At 46.6% G+C, this 18770-nt stretch overlaps 1 pseudogene; it reads right to left on the bottom strand.

The window, feature by feature from the left end:
• Positions 1 to 14496, bottom strand: part of LOC136488277 (cysteine-rich receptor-like protein kinase 44) — a 44726-nt pseudogene extending 30230 nt beyond the window's left edge.
• Positions 14497 to 18770: the final 4274 nt, after the last annotated feature.

Raw genomic sequence — 18770 nt, 5'->3', positions numbered from 1 at the left:
AGCCATCTTGAGCATGTGACTTGATTCCATTCATCAAATTTGAATAATCCCAAATGTATCAAGTCACTTCCATCAAATACTTCATTATAGATTTGATTCTTCACATCAATATGACCATCTTAGCTTGATTAGTACCTCAACTAAATGCAAGTACTTTCTTCTTCACCCTAGCTAGGTTCTTCGGCCGCCAAGCCGTCGCTTGCCCTTCACCCTTGCTTAGTACCTCGAAGCCTTTCCTTGCTATCTTCACCATCTCAAGCCATCAAGTCACATCTTGTTGTTGAATCATCCATTCATATGTATTGTTATCTTTTTCATTTTAATTTAGCAAGCTTCAAATATGAGACCATTCCATATGCAATCCCTCATGTCTCATTAACTAATAATCACGAGCTTGCTTTCACATAGTACATGGAAATCCCACAATAAATAAGCCTTCACATGAATTCCATTTGCATTGTTGTCTTGTGCTTGAACTAGATTGTTTATGCAACAACACATCATTTTGGCCTTCACTAAGTACCTGTGAGATAACCTATTACCTGTCTACACTTAGCAAACGGGTTAGTCCTTTAATCACGTTGTCATACAATCATCCAAAACCCACTAAAGGGCTAGATGCACTTTCAATCTTCCCCTTTTTGGTGATTGATGACAACTTGATTAAAGCTTATAAAATGATATAAACATTTAAACTTTTGGGTTCAATGATTTATGAGAGGCTCCCCCTTAATATGTGCTTATGATTAGAATTCACAAACTGACCTCAAATGTCAATTGCACATACTAAAATAAATAGGAGACTCCCCCTAAATCATTGCATCCGTGGGGTGCATGTGTGTGTGACAAAGAGAAACCGTGATGCATATGACAAGATATATCATACAAGAATAAATATAAAGGCATCACATCAAATATTTTCATTCTAGCATGCATAGTCCTTATGAAAATAAATATGACACATGTAATTCACACATAGCACTCATTACAAATTTTCTCAAGTCCAGAAACCACTGATATATAGATAAAGATCATGTCTCAAGAGATACATAGATAAAGCATAAGTCTTATCTCTCACAAGATATAATCAATGAAGCTCAAAAACAAACTACAGCCTGTAGTACATATCTTCAGGTACAAAGATAAGCAAATGAAACTATCCTGAAGCTTTAATCAGTCTCTCTCCCCCTTTGTCATCTATCACCACAAAGGTCCAACAATGACATACTAAGGACAAAGGGGCTACAAGCTGTCACTAATCTCTGGCATCACTCATCATCATCATCATCATCTCTCCTAGCATCTTCGTCATCAGAGCGGGTAACACCAGCCGGACGAGAACCACCGGCACCAGATGGGTCATAGCCACCAGAGCCGTAGTAGCCGCCACCACCTGTCAAGTCACTCCACCAATCTGTAGCATAGTCGTCGGCAGTGCTGGGACGTGGCTAAGAGTGAGTAGGCACACGAGCCTGAAGTGGTAGAGTGTCAGGGTGCTCAGGTGCCTGCTGCTGCTGCTGTCGCTGTATAAACTCAACATACTCTCTATCATATCTAGCCTGCTGCTGCTCCTTGGTCTTAGGCTCACTAGCTGCCTCATCTGATAGAGGAGATCTAGGAGGATCAAGCTCAAGATTAGAAGCAATTTGCTTCAAAGTCCGAGTGTCCTTCCTCCTAGCCTCCCTCTCCTTCTGCTGCTTAGTCTGGATGTCACGGCACATCCCAAATATGGAGCTGAAAAGCCTGCGGATAGGCGAGGGAGGACTACCACGGCGTGAAGTAGAATGTGAAGGAGCACGTGGTGAAGGTGAAGCTCCTGCTGGTGCACCACTCCCAGGTGCATCTGCCTCTGGTGCTGCTGCTCCTCCTCCTGGTCCTACTGGAGGTAACCCTGTCTCAGGCAGATCTGCAATAATCTTCAGGGCCTTGTGAATCTTATCATACTCGAATGTGTGCCCAGTCACCTGCTCAATCATATGCATGATATAAGGAGCAAAACCACAGCCCTTGAGGGGCCTCTCTCCCACACTCCTGATCTCAGACCAAATAAAGTCAAACACGCTGAAAGGCCGAGCATCAGGTGCCATCCTATGGAGTAGGTTCCTGGAATAATCTGCAATGTTGCCCTTGTCTCCACCCTTGCAGTCAATAGTCTTCCTGAACATCCTGTCCAGGTATCTGTAGGTAGGGTGAAGACCTAGAACCTTCCCCACAGCTCCTCTCTCACCACCAGGAGGATACATATATGCGAGCTGCTCAGGGGGTAACACCTGCTCGGTGTGGATCCTGTCCCTCTGGAGATCATCCTCTGAGAAGCCAAGCTGGGTGGCAAAAACATCATAGTCAACACTGTACCACTGGCCCTCAAGCATCTAGTGCATCCACCGCTCATCCTCCTCAACAAACAGAGTAGCATAGAACTGAGCTACTACCTCTGTGTTCCAGTCATGCTGGAACTCCATGATCTCATAAACCCCAGTGCGCTGGCAAATAGCAATGGCATGATCAACTGAGGCCTTCTGCAACTCTCTGACGTACTGCCAGTCAATCCACTGAGACCTAGCAATCACAGGGTTCCTAGTGAGAATCACACTGGAGTAGAAGTCCAGGTGAAAGGCTGTCTGGAAGCGGTGATCGTACTGAACCTTAGGTAAGCCTCTCGGATCAACCCTTCGCTTATCTCTAGCTCTCCTGGTCATACCCTTTCCTCTGTAATCAACCCTGGAAACATAGGAGGGTACATTGGGCAGACGTGTCTCAAGGAGACCATAGTGCATCCCCTGACCAGGCTGGTGCTGAACTGGAGGAACTGGCTCCTCCTCCTCAATCTCCTGCTCCTCATCTAAGCTGTCACCGTCTGATCCTCTGTGAGTGCTCTTCCTCTTTTTATCTTCTCTGGGCTCTACTCTGAACTCATCAGAATCAGTGTCAGAAGAAGAGCTCCCTGACCCCTCTGCACACTGAGGTGCTGCACTAGAGGCAGCTCTGGTAGGCCTCCTGCTGCTCGGCTGTAATCCAGGATGCATCTCCTGTCTCGCCTTCTTGTACTTCTCAAGTGCTGGATCATGCCTGTGCTTGGACCTCGGCTCCTGTCGTCCACTCATGGCTGCTGTCCTGTATCCAAAGATTTCCAAAGAATTTTAGATACATGCCCATAGCTTATTCTTGAATTGTAATTAGACATAGATTCTTTTATCCAAGGTTTTACAATCACCTCGACACATCATTGTCACAAGGTTTGCAAAACATAGATACAGAAGAAACTGTGCCTAATAAACAATTCTAGGATAGCATTGAATCAAAGGAAGCAGAGAGCCTGCTCTGCTGGGTCATACCGGACACGTCCGGTCTGGTATGGGCGACCAGCAACCCTAACCAGGGTTCCTTGATTCAAACCAACATGGATTAATACCAAACTTTGGGCATTGCTTCTCCATCACCAATGCAGCATATTGACCGAAGGAATTTTCAAATCATGTATTGACCAAGTAGATCAGACGAGGTCCGTGATTAGGGTACCTTGAGAGGAGAGAAGAGAGAGCGATGTGAAATCCAAATCCACGGGCCTTCAATCCTTGATCCAAGCCTTCTCCAATGCAATCTCCCTCTCTCTCTTTTCCTTGGTGAAATCCTTGGTCGCCCTAGGTGGGAAGAAGGGCGTCGGCTGGTTGGTTTGGAGGAGGCAAGTCTGTTTGGGCCGAAGGGGTACGCTCTGTTTTTATAGTCCCGCTCATACCGGACACGTCCGGTAGAATACCGGACACGTCCGGTATACGCGGGCTGGCCCAAATAATTCCAAAATGTGTTCTCACTCTTCCAATCCCTTTCTCTGTTGTTGCTCAGTCCAAAAAGGTGTATGATCTTGATCCAAACCGAGTACTATCACTTTTCTTATCGAATGCCATCAATTTATTTTCTCTTTTCCAAATATATGGCATAATCAATAATTTGCTTGCTTGAGAGAGATAAAGTGAGACAAAGTAGATTGTGGACTTAAGAAAAACCATGTCATGTGTGATTAGCCGATCAAACAATCAAGGAGAGCCATAATCACCACATGACAGGGCTAGGTTGCAAAGACCAAGATTCAAATAGTTTTTCAAATTCACACCACCTACACATGCTAGTTATGGGTTTTGAAAAACATCTCTCCTATGTCACACAAATGCACATTCTAACATGTAAAGGACCTTAGATGCACTTACAATACATGTATGTAAAAACATACCTTTGCCTTGAGCCCACAAGAATACCACTAAGAAGATAAATGGCATGATAATCTTTATGTTGACCTTGATTGCCAAGTAATCATGCTTGATACAAATTCAATTTTTCATCCAAAGGACTACAAAGAGTGCTAGATAAATTTGTTAGTCCACAATGGTGCAAAATAGAAATTTAGCTCCCCCTAAATAAGTGCTTCAAGTATTTTGAATAACTTTCAACAAGCACTTTTATTCTGATAAGAAATTGAGAGCCAATTTTCATTTTGACCATAAACCAAATAAGATTGCCATATTTAAAAGTGAGTTTAAGAGATGCTCATAATCCACTTAGATTTGATAAAACACAAGCTTCTGAGTATGTTAGGGATATATGAAAAATGTATGGATCGAATACTCAGTTGCAACACAATTAGTGTTCTGGTCCATGCAATACCGGACATGTCCGGTAGTATACCAGACACGTCCGGAATACACAGGACGGAAACACTGACTTTCTGTCCCTGGCCATACCGGACACGTCCGATAGTAATACCGGACACGTCCGATAGGTGCAAGACAGAACCAATTAATTTGCTGCTTGTGATTCTTCGTTTTAACTGTAATATTTATTTATTGTATACTTGCATCTCAACAAATAAATTACTATACTAGAGAGCTAATAAAGGCATCATATGGCAAATATGATAAACATCAAGTAAAACTTATTAACCACTTTCAATATTTCACAAATATGTCTATTTGTGACCTTTTGTACACAAATCGAACAAAGTGGATATGATATAAAGTTTAGGTACTTGTTACCAATGATGATGATGAAATAGATGATATATTTATTGAATTATCTTCGGGTCAGCCATATAAGGGATTATGATAAGAATTGGTTGATAGATTGAGTGAATATTATCAAATTGCTTGCTCAACCACCCCAAAACCTTCATCTCATCACCAAGTACCTACATCATTAACCTAAGCACACTTTGGTACCCAACTCTTGTTGGGTCCTTTTGAGTTAGTCAATAAGTGCTTAGGCACCCAAATGGCTTTAGCACTAGTTTGTGGTGAACACATCACCTTGCTAATGCTAACTCCATTTGTGGTCTTCCTAAGCTTATCATTATAAACAAATGTGTTTGGCTTAGGTGAGTTACCATTTGGGCATTCATAGCTTAGATGCCCCTTTCTTTTACAAGCATAGCATATGCGGCCTTTGTTTGCTCTATGCTTGTTTTGCTTGTATGGACATCTATCAACCTTGTGGCCCATCTCATTGCACCCATAGCATCTTCTAGTTGCAACTTGGGTTTCCTTTCTTGCCTCTTTGTACATTGGGCATTTCTTGGTAGGATGCCCCAATTTCTTGCTCATGAGACAAGCACTTTGTCCATCACTCTTTATTTGCTTGGCCTCCTTGGTAGAAGCCTTTTGATTAGCGGCTTCAACCTTGTCGGCCCAACTCTTGTGTGGACACATAGCCCACTCATGTCCATACAATCCACAACCATAGCACATCCTTTTTCCATGTTTCTTGCTCTTGGTTGTGTTGGCCTTGCTTGAGATGTGATTCTTTTGTTGGGCTTTGGAGGAAGCAAGGTTTGAACCCTTCTCAAGCTTCTTCACCATGTTATCACGGTTATCTTGAGAAGGTTGTGCTTTCTCCTTACCCTTCAACCGAATCACATCTTTCTTTAATCTTTGCACTTCTTCTTTGAGCTCTATGTTTTCTATAAGATTTAGCTCAATCGAAGATTGGCTTGCTTGAGGAGCACATTCATTAGTACAAGAAATATTTAATTGAGATGGTGTACTAGTGAGCGGATGTGTGAGAGGTTGAGAGAATTTTACCGATGTAATCACAACCTCACGAGCCACCTCAAGCATGATGCTTGATTTTACTACTTCCTCATGAGAGCACTTTAGATGAACATAATTTGCTTGTAGCTCATTATACTTGCTTGATAGTTCATCTAGCCTTGCCTTGAGCTCAAAGTTTTCCTTCTCTAGTTGTGAAACCCTAGAAGAGGAGTTAGTAACTAAAGCATGCTCAATTCACAATTTTTCATACCTCTCATTTATTGCCTTTAGCTCTTGCAATTTGGAGATGAGAAACTTTTCTTGATTTTGAAGCGATTGCTCTTGCTTCTCAATCTCTTCTTCAAGCTCATCATTCTTTTCAACTATCTTCATGATGATGAACTTGTCTTTATGGTTGAGATGATCAAGGTTGTAGTTGTCTTCAACTTCAATATCACTCTTATCTTGATCATCCACTTGAGCCTTCTCCTTTTCTTGATCTTTCTTGTTACTCTTCTTGCTTTTCTTGGCCATGAGACACAAGTGATGAGTATCATGAGATACTGAGATTGACTCATCACTTGGTTGCCACCGGGCTTGAGCATCGTTGCAAACAGCTGCTTGCTGGTCTGCTGCCTCGGCCATATCGGACACGTCCGGCAGGCATACCGGACATGTTCGGTACATGCAGGCAGACAGCAGGTCATGCGCTGCTTGCACTTCTTGCTCCGGCTCGGCACTCTTGAGGTCTTGTGAGGCTTCTTCGCTGTATGAAGACACAATGGACATACTTTCCATTGACTCGATCTCAAGTGCATCATCACATTTGGATTTTCCATATAAATCAAAAAGTCTAGTCCAAATGAGATGAGCACTCTCCGGAGGTGGTTGTCCATTGAATATTGCCTCATCTTGAACCTCTACACTTAATGTACTCAAAATGACATTAATAGCTTGAGCATTGAGTTGCACGCATATCTCTTCCTCTTTTGACAAATTTTTGTAGTTGCTCCAATCAACTATAGGAAGAGGTATGCTTGCATCCACAATATGCTCAACAAGAGGACTAATATCTCTAAAAGCATTGAGTACATTAATTGACCAAGGTAGAAAGTTTAAACCATCATTTTGGAGAAGCACCGGCTCCAACTCGATAGGCGTCGACATCCTTTTCTCACGGCGGTGAAGCTTTAGGTGAGAACCTCGCTCTGATACCAATTGAAAGGACCTATGTGGGGGATATACCCCCGGGTACCACAAGATGGTACATGGGCCGCACCATCCGAGGTGGCCTGGCCCGTAAGATCAAGGCGTGCATAGCAAGATTACAAGTTGTACTATATATTGTAATAGTACCAAATAGGATACTTTACTTGTAACCCTCCTCCTCCAGAGTATATAAGGAGAGGCAGGGGTCCCCCTCAGGGACAGATCATACAGTATACATCTCAATACAATACACCAAAGACACAGGACGTAGGGTATTACGTCGATCAGACGGCCCGAACCTGTCTAAATCGCTGTCTCTGCACCTTGTGTCACCATCTGGTTCCAGATCACGCGCACCGTCTGCCGATAATCTACTACCTTGGGCATACCCCTAGGTAGACTGCCGACCATATTTCGTCGACAGTGGCGCGCCAGGTAGGGGATGTGCGTGCTGATCCCTGGCGAACCAGATGGGATCTCACGACCAACGTCGTTTGCGGCAACTCATCTTGCCGCGACGGCCTCCTTCAACAACATCTACGACAAATCGGCGGCGGCGTTTAACATCGTGCGCGGCAACCGTCATCAAATCCATCTACAAGTCGGAGCTTGTCTGGTGGTCGACGAAATCATCGCCCGATTGAGCACGTGGGGATTGATCGGTTCAGCATGGTCGCCAGATGGGATCTCAAAATCAACATCAACATCATCTGTGACGACCTGACGCTACGGCGCAACTTGTTGTGAATTCGTGGCAGCAAGTTTTGATACGTGAAGTCAAGCAACGGATCCTGTTCGGCGCACACGGCTCCACGACACAGATCTTGGCGACTACACGCGGCGGCCAGCAAGGACTTGACGTCCCACGGCGACATCCACCAGCAACGAGGAATAACGCCACCATGGGACCCCATGGATCTAGGATCGGCACAGTGCCCGCCGGCTCTCCAGCGTCGAATCAATCTCCGAATCAATTTCGTGCACGTGCTGAGGATTCGTGTATGTGCTGACTGGGTACTAGCGCATCGGCACCGTGTACGATTGTGCACCTACGTACTACAGCAAGCTAGCAAGAGGAAGGCATGCATGATTTACGCAAGCAACGTGTCCGATGTACACCGCCATGCAAGTTACCAAGACTTGCCTGTACACATGCGTCCACGTATGGGGAAGGAAGGCTGCGCGTGTTAATGAAGCAGATCGACGACATGTCTTCGTACGCGGACCGACACCGCCAATCTCCAACCACATCGACCACGGACCACGTCGACCACGTCTCGAGCGGCTCCGCCGAGCTCCGACCACCAGACCACGTCGCAATAATGATCGCCGCGAAGAACGGCGCTACGACAACCGCGACCATCGTCATGACGACAAGTCGGAAAGCTCAAGGACCGGACAACTTTGTCGCCAACGACACGTCAAGCCATCTCTCGAACATCGCAACACACCGACTACACCCACCGGTCGTCAATAAAGCTAAGTATTATTTTTAATTGAAAATTTCTTCGATCATCGTACACCTCCGCCGACCACCCTTAGGGTGCGCTCCGCGTCGAATTTTCTCCATACATACAGTCCAAAACATGTATAAGTTTTTACAACGGTTCGCCGATATGTTTTCCTTCCTGCTTGAGAATCCCAGAGCCGGCACTGTCTCCGGCTCCACCCCACGCGTGCATGAGAGTCCGCCCTCTGCGCTACGGGTAGTCGGCAGTCGCTCCCTAGTAACACTGGCACTCTACGCGCGGCAGCGTTCCGTACCTCGCGCTACGAGATGTTGGTCAGCCCAGGGCTGGCACATTCTTCAGGACAGGTTAATACATCGTGCTACGCCTCTACATAACAAAAGGGCTAAAAACAGCTAATGTTATTTTTCGAATATTACACCAAGTATAATTCATCGCCAACCGAACACCAAGTGTTTACTTCACCTCCTATAGAGAGGTCAATATATTTCGTACACCATCATGTATTACCGCTCTCGGTGTTTATTTTTCAGGAACACAGTTCGATCAGTGAGCTCATGCTTCAGGGTTCGCCAAGACCACTATGGTGCTCGAGGACTCTGGCCAGACCACGCTCATGCTCGGGGACTCTGGCCAGACCACGCTCGTGCTCGGGGACTCGCCAGACCACTCCGCGCTCTGGGACTTCTCGCCAGACCACTCCGAGCTCCGACCACGTCGACCACATCTTGAGCAGCTCCGCTGAGCTCCGACCACGTCTCGGGGACTTCGTCGGTCGCTCCTTGACCTGTGCTCGGGGACTGCCTCAACCACGGCTCGGGGACTTTGTCGCTCGCTCCTCGACTTGTGCTCGGGGACTGCCTGCCTCGATCACTCTCCGACCACGGCTCAGGGACTTCATCGCTCGCTCCTCGACCTATGCTCGGGGACTGCCTCGACCACTCTCCAACCACGGCTCAGGGACTTTGCGTCTCAACTACATGCAACTGGCGACTCGCATACAGTTGGGATATTCTTTCTCGTTTAGACCTTGCTACAAGGCTAATACCTCACCTTCCAGCAAGCTCGGGGACTACATCGGTACGATGCACCTGCCGGTGCATCTCGTATCGCTGGTACGATGATTGGATTCTCAACTTAACTGGGAATTCTTTTTAGACCCTAGCACCACGTGCCTACGTCACCTACTACCAGGCTCGGGGACTAAGTGGGCACACTTCACCTTGCGGTGAATGTGCTTGTTTTTCGACCACTACGCCTCTGATGATCAAAGATGCTACGCTTCAAGACGCATTTACATTTCTTTTTAGAAATACAAGTGGGCACACTTCCTGGGACGGAAATCTATTTCTTTTTTCTTAAGAGCACCATACATTCTTCGGACAACCTCCTTCTCCAGCGACAACGGTGGTCGGAGATGTCAAGAACTCAAGCCTCACTGTTCGGAGAAGGTTGAAATGGCGTGTCGCATCAGAATACATGGCGCTCGGGGACTAGCTGTGGGGGATATACCCCCGGGTACCACAAGATGGTACATGGGCCGCACCATCCGAGGTGGCCTGGCCCGTAAGATCAAGGCGTGCATAGCAAGATTACAAGTTGTACTATATATTGTAATAGTACCAAATAGGATACTTTACTTGTAACCCTCCTCCTCCAGAGTATATAAGGAGAGGCAGGGGTCCCCCTCAGGGACAGATCATACAGTATACATCTCAATACAATACACCAAAGACACAGGACGTAGGGTATTACGTCGATCAGACGGCCCGAACCTGTCTAAATCGCTGTCTCTGCGCCTTGTGTCACCATCTGGTTCCAGATCACGCGCACCGTCTGCCGATAATCTACTACCTTGGGCATACCCCTAGGTAGACTGCCGACCATATTTCGTCGACAACCTAGGATGCCACCTAGAGGGGGGGTGAATAGGCGTTTCTAAAAATTAACACCTTTAAATGTGGAAACGATAAGTAAAGAGAGTTTCCAAAATGGAAACTCCAAATAACGAGTAGTACCACCCCTCACAAGTTAGCCACAGAGTATATAAAAGATACTAAATAAATCTAGGAGCCAAATGCCTGCAACCAAAGAGTTAGAACACAATACAATTCAGTTTGGCGCAGGGGCTAATACCGGACGTGTCCGGTAGGTATACCGAACGTGTCCGGTATTCACGACTTCTGTGGAACAGCCCCGAATTTGCTCCTTTTGATTTCTATCTTCAATCCAAACTGCAGGAAACTATTAGAGATAGTAATATACACAGAGTATCTGCAGAATAGCTAAAGCAACACAAATATCAAATCAAATGCGAATTGAGACACGATATTTGTTTTACCAAAGTTCGGACTCGTTCGAGTCCTACTCTCCGTTGAGGGGGCTGCGGGCGACCCAGCGAAGGTCAGCCCTAGAGGGTACCATGAAGGTCACTCTAGCCGGAGTCTTTTCCAACTCCTTTTCCTCCTTCCACTAAATGATTCCGAGGCGGCGGAATCGACCGTTACAAACTTTCCGAAGCAACCACAATCTCTCGGTTGCTCTCCGGCGACGCCTAGCCGTCTAGGACCGAAGAGTCCAAGAGTAACAAATACAAATCACGAGATTGACAATATGCACAAGTGCTCAAGTGGTGGCTTGCTCTCTTTTTCAAATTCTTTCTCAACCCACAAATTGATTTTGCAATTTGGATCACACACTCACTAAGAGAGGGTTTAGGAGAGTTGGCAAGGCTCAAAAACGTGTGTCTATCTCAGCAGAATCAGCAGCCTCCAAAGGTGGAGGCTTGGGGGTATTTATAGCCCCCAAGGAAAACTAGCCATTTTATAGCCGTTGCAATACCGGACACGTCCGGTATGACTCATACTGCGCCAATGGTAATTAAGTTACAGTGAAGTTGTGAGGCGTCGAAACTCCCGAAGAACACCGGAACTTCCGACCGTCGGAACTCCCGACTCAAGTCGGAACCCCCGACCCTCAGCAATTTTGAAAAACATGTAACTGAGTTAAAGTTAGTGAGGTGTCGGAACTCCCGACACATGTCGGAACTCCCGACCGTCGGAACTCCCGACTTACGTCGGAACTCCTGACCCTCAAGGCTTTTGAAAACTAGCCGTTGGCTTCTTGGTCATCCATATCGGACACGTCCGGTATGACCAGAACAGTGAACCCTCCAAGTTAGTTGAAGTGCGAGACGTCGGAACTCCCGACCCATGCCAGGACTCCCGACGAACTAACCCGAGAAGAACAATTTAACAGCTGCTGGGTAAATACCGGACACGTCCAGTGTGAATACCGGACACGTCCGGTATTGCCAGACCAGCAACAAATCAGTTAGCTCTTTTGTCGCTCAAATTCTAAAAACTCACATGGGTTGGCTTGAACACTTATGAAACATTATCTATCAATATGATGCATCCCTCTTAATAGTACGGCATACCTATTAAACTCAAGATCAAAGGAAAAATGAATTTATACCACTTGAGTTGATTTCTTTTGAATTGATGCCGTCCCTTCCAATCTTCATCAAGTAAGGGTGCTAACAAGTTGATGTTGATCTTTTCACTTGAGCATAGCCATCTTGAGCATGTGACTTGATTCCATTCATCAAATTTGAATAATCCCAAATGTATCAAGTCACTTCCATCAAATACTTCATTATAGATTTGATTCTTCACATCAATATGACAATCTTAGCTTGATTAGTACCTCAACTAAATGCAAGTACTTTCTTCTTCACCCTAGCTAGGTTCTTCGGCCGCCAAGCCGTCGCTTGCCCTTCACCCTTGCTTAGTACCTCGAAGCCTTTCCTTGCTATCTTCACCATCTCAAGCCATCAAGTCACATCTTGTTGTTGAATCATCCATTCATATGTATTGTTATCTTTTTCATTTTAATTTAGCAAGCTTCAAATATGAGACCATTCCATATGCAATCCCTCATGTCTCATTAACTAATAATCACGAGCTTGCTTTCACATAGTACATGGAAATCCCACAATAAATAAGCCTTCACATGAATTCCATTTGTATTGTTGTCTTGTGCTTGAACTAGATTGTTTATGCAACAACACATCATTTTGGCTTTCACTAAGTACCTGTGAGATAACCTATTACCTGTCTACACTTAGCAAACGGGTTAGTCCTTTAATCATGTTGTCATACAATCATCCAAAACCCACTAAAGGGCTAGATGCACTTTCAGGTATCCCCAAGTATTTGCACGGGAACGGTGCCACGACACACGGGAACACCTGCTGGACATCAGCGATCATGCCGTCGTCACAGCGAATAAGCGTTGCGACACACTTCTCCATGTTTGTGACTAGCCCGGACGCTCCCACGAACAACTGGAGGATCTCGGCAAGACACTGTAGGTCTGCAGTCCTTGGCGATAGCAGAACGACAAGATCATCGGCGTAGAGTGACGCCCGATGTACGACAACCTGGCCAGGCAACGGCGACATTGCAGCGCGGCGGTCGACTTCTTTGATGAGGGAGTTCAAGACCTCCATAACCACGGCGGCTCTACACAGGCCTGAACCCCTCCGCGTCCGGCTCCACGGACATGCGCGGGGGATGGACGACAATGGACGCCAATGCAAGCGACGCTTTGCCGGGGAAGAAGGGCGTGGGGAACGACGCGCATCACCCATGAAGTCCCCACGGCGCGGACGGCGATGACGACGGTGGTGCTGGAGCCGCGGCCGGACGGCCCCCTTCCCGTGGCCCGACAGGGGTTGGGCCTCGGCGTCGCTGAAGGAAGCTTCCGAGTCCGAGAAGTGCAGCCTCGCCCCGGACCCGCCCGGGGAAGCGATGAAAGGTTCGGCATCAGGGTCGAGGGAGCTCACCTGAAGCACAAGGGCAGCTTGGGCGGCCGCCGCAAGCGGCGGTAGTTCAAAGGGAATGGATCCCTCCGCGCGACGGGACGACTCCTCTGCCTCGACCTCATCCGCACAGGAGAGGCGGGAGCAGGGACGAAGCCAGCGGTGAGGCTAGGGGGGCTTCAGCCCCCCTACCCATCCTGAGCACGTGGAGTTTTTCTAAGTCATCCCTTAAAATTTTATGCATACATGTATTAGGTAGGAGGGGCTAAGGTTAAGAGAAGATAAAAAAACCTCTATTCTTTTGTTCAGCCCCTCCTAAATTTTTTTCTGGCTTCGTCACTGGGCGGGAGCACGAGCCGGGGGTCCATGGGAGCCGGCGCACAGGCGGGGAGGGTTGGGGTGGAGGGTTGGTGGGTGGACGCCGAGGCCGGAGTGACCACCGGCAGTGGAGGCTGGTGGACGCCGGGGCCGGAGTGGCCACCGGCGGTGGGCGGGGGGGAGGGAGCCTAGGCGCTAACGACTCCAGCGCTCGCTACTACAGACCCTTCAGCCAGGATCATCTTCCCCTCATAGTTCAACATTTTTCCTTGTGTATCATAACAGTACCCCAAAAATCGCACTACATTCTTGTGCTTTGACTTCATAAGACAACCAACCTCTTTGATAAATTTCTCCTCGTCCATATCAAGATTGTGGAACAGCTTCTTCACAGCGATGACTGTCCCATTCTGAAGTTCGCCCTACAGTGACAAAGTTGCATTATGCCTTTTAGATCAGAATAAGGACAGTTGGGATCGAGTTACTTGTAAGTATTTACCTTGTACACATTTGCAAACCCACCACTGCCAATTTTCCTATGATCAGAGAAATCATTCGTGATGGCCTTGAGAAGCGATAATGGCAGGTTTATGGGCTCTGCACTTGGATCAAGCAGCATGCGCTCCAAGAGATGTTCCATGCTAGCTTCACAGTCCATTTCTTATAATCACATAGGAATGTAGTCTTCAGTCCAAACAAGAATTCAAGAAGCATCACAAAATGTTCTCTTAAAGGAAAAAATCAACTTTGTCCTTTTTTTTCAGAAATGTTATACAACACATGTGTGTTTTAACACCAAAAAACACATGGACTTTCTTTGCCGTCTACAGTATGTGCGTGTCTGCCCCTCCCTTTGCTGTTCGCTGATTGCATGGGCCCTCTTCTCCTCTGGCCCATTTGCAGTTGCTCGGCATTCTCCGTGTTGCGCCATCGCGGCATCGGAGCCGTTGTCGCCACGCAATGGAGGCTCACTTCTCTAGGTGCCAATGGAGGCGAACGTTCAGCGGTGGTTTCAGCAGTGGCGGCGGCGGCGACCACGGATATGTGATTTGTCCTTCCATAGAAAAAAAAATTGTGATCTGTGATATGTATGATCTGTGAGCTGTGATCTGTGGAGGCTGGAGGTAGAAGAAGGGTGGAGGTCGTTGGATCTTAATCCTATGATGCAAAAAAAAATCATGTGTTGAAACTGCATAAAACACATGATTGTATAGTAGACACACTCGTTACTAGGAAAATGTCACCAGGTTAAGATTTTTCAGCAAGTTACACATAGAACAATCCCTGGATCGGTAAAACAGGTTACTAGCAAAAGGTCGCCAGGTTAACATTTTTCAGCAGATTACACATAGAACAATCCCCGGATCAGTAAAACAGGTTACTAGCAAAAGGCACTAGGGGCTGTTTGATACTACCTTGGACACAGACTGCCCGGCCTGGATGCTTCCTGGATGCTGCATGTACGACGTTTGCTTGCAGCCCTGTATCCTTGTCTGGTCCAGGCATCCCATGTACACAAAAACGATCGCCTGGCCACAGGTAACGTTGCCTGCTTAGATTCCTTCATAGTTAATGAAGATCAAATGTCTGGCAGATATTTCAAACCAAACAACATATCTGTGATATAGCCTGAGGAGGCAAAACACGATGATTTAACAGGCAACATCTAGGTAGTCATTTTTCCCAGGCAACAACACCAGGGTTCCATCCAAACTAGCCCTGCGTACTCAGGCATGGAGGGAAAGAAGTCATTGGAAGAATCGATCACTAACCTGAAAGAAGATTGAGGCCTGCAGCCCTGCACGCAGGTTGCAAAGCACTGCTGCCTTCAGATCCGGAGAAGAAGAGTGCCCGCCTTGGTCGATAAATACAATGCTGTCGATAAATACATACAATTGTATAACAACAAGCATCGATCACGACCTTTACGTAATCTGTGGAGACCTGCGTGGACTTGGCCGGCTGGATCACTCGAAGGACCCTTCCTGTGGTAGGCCGTGGGTTCCGTGTCTAGTGAATCGGCCCATTAGCGCCCTAACTGGGCCATGACAAAGCACATGCCAAAGTTGCTTATGGGCTATACACTGAAATTCCCCTCGCTACAGTACACAAGGGCGGAGGATAGGCGATTTCGAATCCGGCGTCGATCTCACCGTCTTCTCTTGGCGTACGGCGACCGTCCCGGTGCCGGAGGTGGAGAGGAGCCGGGGGATCGATGGCCGTTGTACATACCCACATCTAGTCCAGTTAGGTTACGCTTAGTTTTCTTCGCATCGAGGTCGTCGATGCGGAGTCCAGCGGATCCCGGTGGCTCATGGTTGTGGCGTCCAGTTCTTTTGTCCCTCCACAGCACCTCCGGCGGCTGCAGTAGTGATGACGCGTCTTCCGGGGATGGTGCTGCGAGGTATGCTTGCTCCTATCCAGAGAAATCGGGTTGGATTATCCCTTTTGGGGTTGCTTCGTCGTCGTGTGATTTGGGGTCGCCAGCGGTGCTTGTGGTGTCTGATCCCGTATCTCTCGACGATGATATGGCCGGTGGCCATCATAGTTTGCTTGGGCGTTCAGTGCTCCATGTGCACATCGGCGAGTTCAGTGTGCCAATCGTTGCAACATTAAAACTGTACGTGGCTTCTTTGGAAGCTTCTTCGTTGAGGTGGGAATCGGCTTCAAGCTGCAAGCTCGGCGTTTATCTCTTCCAGGGGCGGCGTTTCAAGCGGTGGCTCCGGTTGCCGGCGACGAAGACGATCGGGAGACCTTTGCAAGGACTTGGATGTAATTTTCTTTTTTATCAGTGGTGTCTTTGTAAGGGTGTTTCTGTAATCCATGCTATGAATGAATAAATGAAATGCAACCCGGTTTTCTCAAAAAAAAAGGAAAAAAGTAATCTCAAGAAAAAGGAAAAAGAAAAAGCCTATTTTACCTCACTCAACTATCGTCATCATTGTCACAAGACGATATACACGAGGAGTTATTCCAAAGCCTCTTCTCCATTCACTGCTTGATTTTTAGCTGGCCTGGACCTTACAAGAACCCAGGACTCCTTGATGAATGGTGCACAATCAAGTGCCCCTAGATGGCTTGCTCCACCAGCAGTAGCTGTAGCAAAGATTAATCAGCTTATTCGTTTCGTCGTAAACGATCGTGGATTATTTACTGCTGGCTGGTTTGGTGTGAGAGAAAAATACTGTTCCAGCTTATAATCTACGATCGTATACGAGCAAGCGAACATGCTGAATGTGAATTCTGCAGCTATCGGCAAGTCTTCGGAAACTGCAATAACTACTGCGGTAGTAAGGGATGAAGTAGGCACATTCCTAGTGATTGTGATGAAAAGGATAACTAACCTAGAGACATTGGAGATGATGTTTAGTGTGAAGATCTAAGGAAGGTCAAGCTGGCGACCGATTGTGTGAACATTGGTCGAGCCCTCAAGGAGGCGGCCATATCATTCGAGAAAATCAAGGCAATAAAGGAGGCATTCCAAGCGGTGGAGTTTATACACAAAGGACGACCGTTGAACTACGAGTTCGATGGGCTTATGAAAAGGTCGATTTACGAGTCATTAGTAAGGCATGTATGGTTGAGTTTTCCCATAGGGAATTTGTAATCAGATTTCGCCAACTAACGAACCAAGAGACGATCGTTAAAAGAAAACTATAGTCATCGTTCAATTTTTTCTCTTTGAACTTTACAAGGCATCTTACCTCTTGAACTATGAAAACCGTTGAGATTAACTCCATGCCCTTGTTTGAACGCCCTGTTCGCTTGGCTTATCAGCCGTATTTTTTCAGTCAACGAATAATATTTTTCTCTCACAACAAATCAGCCAACAATACTTTTAGCCATGGCTTATCAGTCAAGCGAACAGGACAGAAGTGGTTGTTAAGATGGTTTCATTTTTTTAGTTAAAAATTCCAGTAATTATCTAATAAGGTTTTAAACCATAGAAAATGTCTGTAAACTTCAAAAAAATTGGTGACAAGTCTTAGAGATAGATAGGAATCCAACCAATCCAAATAAAATATTTAGAGCTTGTGAAATATGTCTAGAAGCTTCTAAAAATTAGATTTTTCTCTAAAAATAGGAAATATATTTAGAAAATATGGAGAATTCCTTTAACATTCTAATTGAAGAAGCATTATGAGGTACGAGCTAAACGCGTTTTAAACATGTTCATGTTACTCATTCCATCGAGTCTGTCTACCCAACAACGATATGTTTTATGCAGTTTCAACACATGAATTTTTTTGCACCATAGAATTAAGATCCAACAGCCTCCATCCTTCTTCTGCCTCTAGCCTTCTTCTACCTCCGGCCTTCTTTTACCTCCAGACAATCATAAATCACAAGATCACAGATCCACAGATCACAAGAAATAATTTTTTTTTCTATGGAAGGACAAATCGCAGAGGAGGAGGAGGTACCTAGAGCCGGATCCGTCGCCGCCACGTGCAGTTGATCGGAGTAATAGGCACCAGCAGGCATGGCAACTGACCTCCATCTGGCTTCGTAGCGAAGCATTGGGGATGGCGGCCATGACGCGTTCTGAGTCGGCACCCTCTGCGCGCCAGGTACACATCGGAACTGCTGCCGAGTCACTGCACTGTGCGACGCCCTGCACCGGGCCCGAGGCGCTCACCTTGTACCCGCCTGAGGCCGCAGTGGCGTGGCGTCCACGCTCTGCAGCTCCGATAGGATGGCGTGGCGGGACCTGAGGGGCGAGCTCGCCAGAGCCGGTGATCACCGGTGAAAAAAGAGAGAAAAATCCATATGTTTTTTTTTTCCTAAAACATATGTATGTTGTATAGCATTTATGTTCCATCTATGTTGCCAGTTGGGCCACTGTGCTATTTCACGGGCAGCCTGTTCGTTTGCTCGTAAACGATCGTAAATTTCCAGCTAGGAACAGTGTTTTTCTCTCACACCAAACCA

This window comes from Miscanthus floridulus, chromosome 10 (assembly GCF_019320115.1).
Source record: "Miscanthus floridulus cultivar M001 chromosome 10, ASM1932011v1, whole genome shotgun sequence".
Taxonomy (NCBI): Eukaryota; Viridiplantae; Streptophyta; class Magnoliopsida; order Poales; family Poaceae; genus Miscanthus; species Miscanthus floridulus.
This window is presented reverse-complemented; position numbering and strand designations above follow the sequence as displayed.